General features: G+C 39.6%; 2 protein-coding genes and 1 long non-coding RNA gene across 3 annotated transcripts in view; 2 read left to right on the top strand and 1 right to left on the bottom strand.

Annotated features, from left to right (window-relative positions):
- Positions 1-6,298, top strand: part of LOC143711279 (uncharacterized) — a 549,769-nt gene that overhangs the window by 221,779 nt on the left and 321,692 nt on the right. The window lies entirely within an intron of this gene.
- The window catches only part of LOC143712048 (uncharacterized), a 383,255-nt gene that overhangs the window by 55,911 nt on the left and 321,046 nt on the right, over positions 1-6,298 (top strand). The window lies entirely within an intron of this gene.
- Positions 381-2,331, bottom strand: LOC143712235 (uncharacterized). The gene is made up of 4 exons (XR_013195034.1): positions 2,151-2,331; positions 1,504-1,665; positions 1,002-1,295; positions 381-704 (listed from the first exon to the last, which is right to left on the bottom strand). It is a non-coding gene; the product is annotated as an uncharacterized LOC143712235 (long non-coding RNA).

Genomic DNA, 6,298 nt, shown 5'->3' with positions numbered 1-6,298 from the left:
TTCAGTGAGTTGTTGCATCTCAGCATCAGTCACAGTGAACTGGTTTGGAGGTAAAGTAACCCGTTCAGGCCAGAGTACATGAGGTACATCTGATACAGAGCGACCCTCACCACCAACTTGTTCTGCTGGATTACCCTCTCCTCCACTGGAGCCTGAGGGTCTTGCTGCAAATATCTCCCGCACTGCAGTACTCGGCTGCCTCTGTTGTGCCAGACAACCCCGGACAAAAATTTGCAGGGGCGACTGGTGTCTCTCGGTTCGCAAACCATGATTGTTCCATTGGCGTGAGAAATTTGTCAAGTCTTTATTAATTCTTGGGATGTAGACATGATGCAGAGCCCACATGTGCATTTCATTATCTACATCTACTAATGCCCTCACTCTCAAGAAAATTGAAAAGGTCATAGTACACATTTGACACGCCACGCCACAGATCGACCCAAAGTCTTTCAATCCTTTGATTGTGTTTACTCCTTCCTCTAAGAGCACTACCTCGGTCAGTGCCTCTGAACAAGTTCATGAACAGGCACACGGCGTTGTTCTCTCCACCATGGTCAGTCCTTACTCTGGAAGGGACTCCATATTTGGAAATGGCATCCAAGAAACAATCCATGACAGTGCTGCTACGATTGTTGTTGGAGGCACGGAGAAAGGTGATGAGACGACTATAGCCATCAATGGCACCATGAATTACTATCCTCCATCTAATCAACACAAATACATTATTACTTAAACATAACTGCTGTAGACAACAAAAAAAATATACTATACTAGTATATACTATACTATATACTGCATTTAAGGAAATCTAAACAACCTGTTTTAGCAATCATATAAATGTACATTAATGAATTGCTCAATTCTTAAGTTTAAACTTTTAAAACTTATTTACTTAAAACAAAAAACAAAAAAGTGTGGCAAAAAAACACTTATGGTTAGATAAGTGTTACCTAAAAAAAAGACAAAAGAATATTTAAGATAAAGTAACATAAAAAAACTACCTTATTAGTTTGTGGTTTCCATCCAAATGCCATAAAGAATTAGGTGCTGCGACACGGTAGGACCTTCTACGTAGTCGCTGACACATTGCTCTGAGAGCTGCAGCCCTTGGGTTGACACGATGCATACTGCTCCTTACTCTGCATCTCTGAACCAGAATTCCCTCTGCCCTCAGTTGTGCTCGAACTGCCTCTGATCCAAGTTGGTCATTTCCAGCCACTAGGTCCCTGATCTTTTCGTCCAAGTCTACATCAGATATGTCTGAGTATGAAGCAGACTGCAACAGATTGAAGCACCTGAAAAGATATATCCAAGTATTTTAACATTTACTAGGAGTTCTAAAATAAATCAAAAGATGCACTCAGCATTTTTCTTCACCTATTACGATTAAATGAGATGAGGTCCCCAGTCATATCAGTGACCAAACAGGTGACATTTTATTCTCTGTGGATCAGGTATAATGTGTGTAGTCAATGGATATATGTATTATATGATACAATTTACCTTACACGTCGTTTAACTGTGGACACGGAGGTGTGTAAAATATCTGCAATCTGTGTTACAGTGAAGCCACAAGACAACAGAAATGACAGTTGATCCTGAGTAATGACATAAGACGGTGCGCCTCTGGACCCATTACTATTCAGTGGAGGTCGATATCCAGTACTTTCTGTAGAAAAATGATAACACTGCTTTTATAAAACACTTGATTAAAAGATTGACATAATAATTTTCCTATAGTTCAATAGGGTCAAACAATTCCTAGAGGGCCACTGCCCTAATTAAACACACCTGATCCAGCTAACCAAAGGCTGTATCTGAAATCGCCCCCTATACCATCATTCACTATTCCCTACACTAGTCCACTAGAAGGAGTGAATGAAAATGAGTGAGTAAATTCAGACAATGAGTGAGCGGAAGGGCTGGCGAGACCCGGGAATTCATTCAGGACGACCCTCACAGTGCAATATGGGTATTCTCTAGCCGTTGAGCATACATCCGTTGTACACATGTTAGTGCGGTGCATTATAGGATTGAATGGGTGCACTCGATAATGTCAACTATGGTTTTGGACACCACTACAAATGGATGTCCCTAGTGCCCTATTTAACTCTTTATTTTTGTTTGCAAAACAGTTTGATGGCATTTACCTTCCTGCGCTCTCGGTTCAGAAGTTTGAATCTCCTGAATAAACTCTGATACCTCATGGATTATCTCATCTGCAGCCTGAGCATTTAGAAGCCTCCCCTTTGCCCATTCCAGGCTCCTTAGCATGGTTTGAAGTCTGAAAAGTAAAACATTTATTATTATTAAATAAATAAATAGGGTCAAATGTGTTTTTGTATTTTTTCTTTGTCTTACAGCAAGGTGGCCCAACACCAGTAGAAGAGGCAACATTAACATTATGTAACCATGCCCCAGTTTCACAGACAGGTGCTTATCTTAAACCAGGAGAAGATTAATACGTACATATGTACAGTACCGGTCACAAGTACAATTGGTCATAGAATTGCATTGCACACGGTACCGCTGCTAGCCATTTTGGTGCCCTAAGCATAATTCCTTAATGATTTTGTTATATACATCTCTAAAAAGTGCCTAATAATATTTCTGTGCTGAAATAATATCGGCATTATAATTATTATGATGACTATGATATGATTGATTTTTCATTAGGCTATTTTTGGTGCCCCCTACACACAGCGCGTGGTGGAAGAAGCGATTGCACATAAAACTTTTACAATTTATAGCCTACCCACCAACCGTATACGCTAATGCTAATATCTTGTCTTTACAGAAATCCTTACCTATTTAATGATGACTGAAAGACATCAGGTCCTGGATTATCAGAGAGTAAAAGGCGAGTGCAGTCATTTACAGTGTGTTTACACCGCGAAACAAATTCTCTCCTTGCCATTTTCGCGCTCTTCCACACTGGATTGTCCTCTCCGACTTGCCGTAGGGTCCTCAAACTCAGAAGAGGAGGGGCCATGTAGATGAGCTCATAAATCTGCATTTTGAGTGGCGTGTGGCGTCAATTTAACATCTATCGGCGAGTGGCGTTATTTTAACGCGTGGCGGCGTGTGACGTTAACTTATCGCCTGACGGCGCTTATTTAACGCCTGGCGGCGTTATGTATGAGGTGTGATTTGTGCACTTTTTGGCGATCGCTAAGCAAACTGAGAGGTGAACTAACGTGTATACGCTCGCGAGCCGTCTGGCCAAAATCCCATAGTATTCAGGCGTCAGACGTAAGATTTGAGACGTCACACGTCACGGTCACGTGTTGGAGCTGCGCTCAAAGTGCGCGGCGGCGTGGCGGCGACGTAGCTGAAAAATGATTGTTTTTACTTTGCGTCTGAATAACGTACGCGTGGGTAAACGTGTGGATAAACGTCCGAATAACGTACGTGTGGATCAACGTCTGGTTAACGTACGTGTGGATAAACGTGTGGATCAACATCTGGATAACGTACGTGTGGATAAACGTGTGGATCAACGTCTGGCTATTAACCTAATAGTTAGGCTGAATTCTATCATCTCACTATTGTACCTTTTTAATTTGGGATATAACTAACACTGTCTTCATGTTTTAGGGGGTTTACAACACTATTATATATCTCATTTATGTATATATATTTATGTGTGTTTAATATTGATAATGGGCGGCGCTAGGGCGGGCTAGTAAAGACCAAAGCACCGCCAAATATTATTTCTGGAATCAATTAACGTTAACCTATTCAGGCTGTGTTCTATGCAGCCCTGAAACAAATGGTGCAGTGAAAAAAGAAAACTTTCTATTTCGAGATATTGAGTCATTATTTCAACATAAGTAGCCTAATCTGTGATTTCGACATAGTTATTTCGACGTAATAACGGGACAGTCTAATCTGCACTAAACCACTTTAAGCGTTCTTGTAGCCTAATGATTTTCTATGGGCAGCGTTCGAATTGATTTATGACTCTTGGGGGGTCCACGAAAATGTAGGCTATGTAATTATAAAATGATCAATTCTGAAGACTACCTTGTTATGTACCCTACTGTAGGCAAAATATATATGGACCAATGTTAGGATTTTTCCTGTCTCAAAATGAGGCAGAGGTGGCAAAATCCTAACACTGGGGGGGCATGATAAATTCATTAATCTGGTGCACTTTGTTGTCACTCGAATCTGTTGTTAAAAATAAATGAGAATCCACCCGCCAACACCCATATTTGATTTAGATATCTGCATCTGATCTTCACATTACAATTATTCAATTATGATAATATGGTAATATATCACACTGAAGTAGACCGATTTAAAATTAACATTTATTTAACTGAAAAGTTCTTCTTTTGGCAAAATTACATTTCCTTTAAACAGAGGCTTTACCCCCTTTAAACTTAAATTGTCAATGTTTAATTTTTGAAAACACTCTTATCTGAATATTTTTTTGTATCTCTATAAAGGGCACTTTTCCCCTAATTTTATTTAATGTATGCTCTAAATTTCATTTCAAATTCTTACATTTTATTAATAGGCTATTCAATTAAAATAATAAGACAGCCTAGTCTAGTGGCTGCTACCAATCAAATTACATACCGGTAAGTTAAATTGAAAAATTATAGCTGTATTAAATGAGATTATGAGATTGTTTTAAATATTTTTTTATATATATATATTAGTGCTGTCAAACGATTAAAATATTTAATCGCGATTAATCGCATTAATGTCATAGTTAACTCGCGATTAATCGCATTTAATCGCACATTTTTATCTATTCTAAATGTCTCTTGATTTCTTTTTGTCCCATTATTTTTTCTCATTTTAATGCTCTTATCAACATGGAAAAGTGGATCGGCTTGCTTTGTGCAAATGTTTTTTATTGAAAACAACATTGGCATATATTGTGTTCAATTTCACACTAAAACATTCTTACTTGGAGCAAATAATCTCTCACACAATGTAACATTGTCCATCAATAAAAGGGTGAAAGAAATACTGACGAGGTCCTGATATTGACGAGGGGGCGGAGAATTCGCATCAGCTGTGTGTGTGTGTGTGTGTGTGTGTGTGTGTGTGTGTGTGTGTGTGTTGGCCATCATCAAGTGGTATTTCAGACTGGACGTGCTGCGATGATGATAGCTCAGTTCACAACGACAAAACACACAGATCACTTTGGTCTCGTCAATGGAACCATTTGGCAACTTTTTAAAAGTAAACGTTCCATTCAGAATCTTATTGGCATCCATTTCGGTGTCTCGCGCTCGTCATCCACTCAAAACTGGACGTTTTGAACGTTCCTATAACATTCAGAAATAAAGTTTTTATAACTTAATGGGAACGTTATGAAAACGTTCTTATAACCTAAAATTGTTAGCTGGGGAAGAGGAGAGATTCGCGATTGCACTGAACACGTTTTAAGTGCAGGCACATATTGTCTGAGCGAGCCCAGAGAAAATTCTAACAAGAGCAGCGTGTATCTGAGAGCGCGCGACTCGAGCAGAGAGATTCGTGCTCGGCACATTATATTCCACGCGCGAGCAGAGAGATTCGCGCCGGCGCATCCGGCTCGCAAGCCCAAACAAGTGTGTGCGGCGTGCCTGTTGTTTTGTTTCCGGTCTAGCTAGATCCGCTTGCGCTTTCAAAACGTCCATGCCGCGTCCTATTGCAAAAGCATGTGAAAAAAAAACTACAAAGTTTGCTAGGCCAAAAAGACCGTTAATCGCGCGATAAAAAAATGAACGCCGTTAAAATGGGTTTGCGTTAACGCCGTTAATAACGCGTTTAACTGACAGCCCTAATATATATATATATATATATACAAATAAGGAATGTTGAAAAGAATGATACTTTGAAACTAAACCGACAGTAGGAGGCGGCAGGCGGCCGTCTTAATGAGCGAGTCATTGAGTCATTAATTTAAACGATTCGTTCAAACGGCTCATTTATTCAGAATGAGGCGGTTTTATAATGGGTAATTTAATCTTTGACTCGTAAGTAGCCTAACTTAATTTTAACTAGGCCTATTTGTTTATTGAACTGTTATGAAATCAATATTTCGGTTTCAATCGTGACGGCATTCAGGAAAACAGCACTCTGGTCGTGTGTAGCCTATATATCGTTTCTTAACTCTAAATTAATATGTTATAAATAACTGTCCGAGCCCCAACAGCGCAACTTTGTACAGTCCTTATTTAGCGGGTGCACCACAACAACAACTCACTCTGCTAGATGAAAATGCCCTGTGGCAGGACTCCTGTGCTATAGCTACTGCCCTGATTGCTGCCTCACATTTTTAATGTTAAAATAT

This window comes from Siphateles boraxobius, unplaced genomic scaffold, assembly GCF_051911475.1.
Source record: "Siphateles boraxobius isolate OS27281-9 unplaced genomic scaffold, OSU_SipBor_1 5, whole genome shotgun sequence".
NCBI lineage: Eukaryota > Metazoa > Chordata > Actinopteri > Cypriniformes > Leuciscidae > Siphateles > Siphateles boraxobius.
Note: the sequence above shows the minus strand (reverse complement) of the source record. Positions and strands in the feature narration are given on the sequence as shown.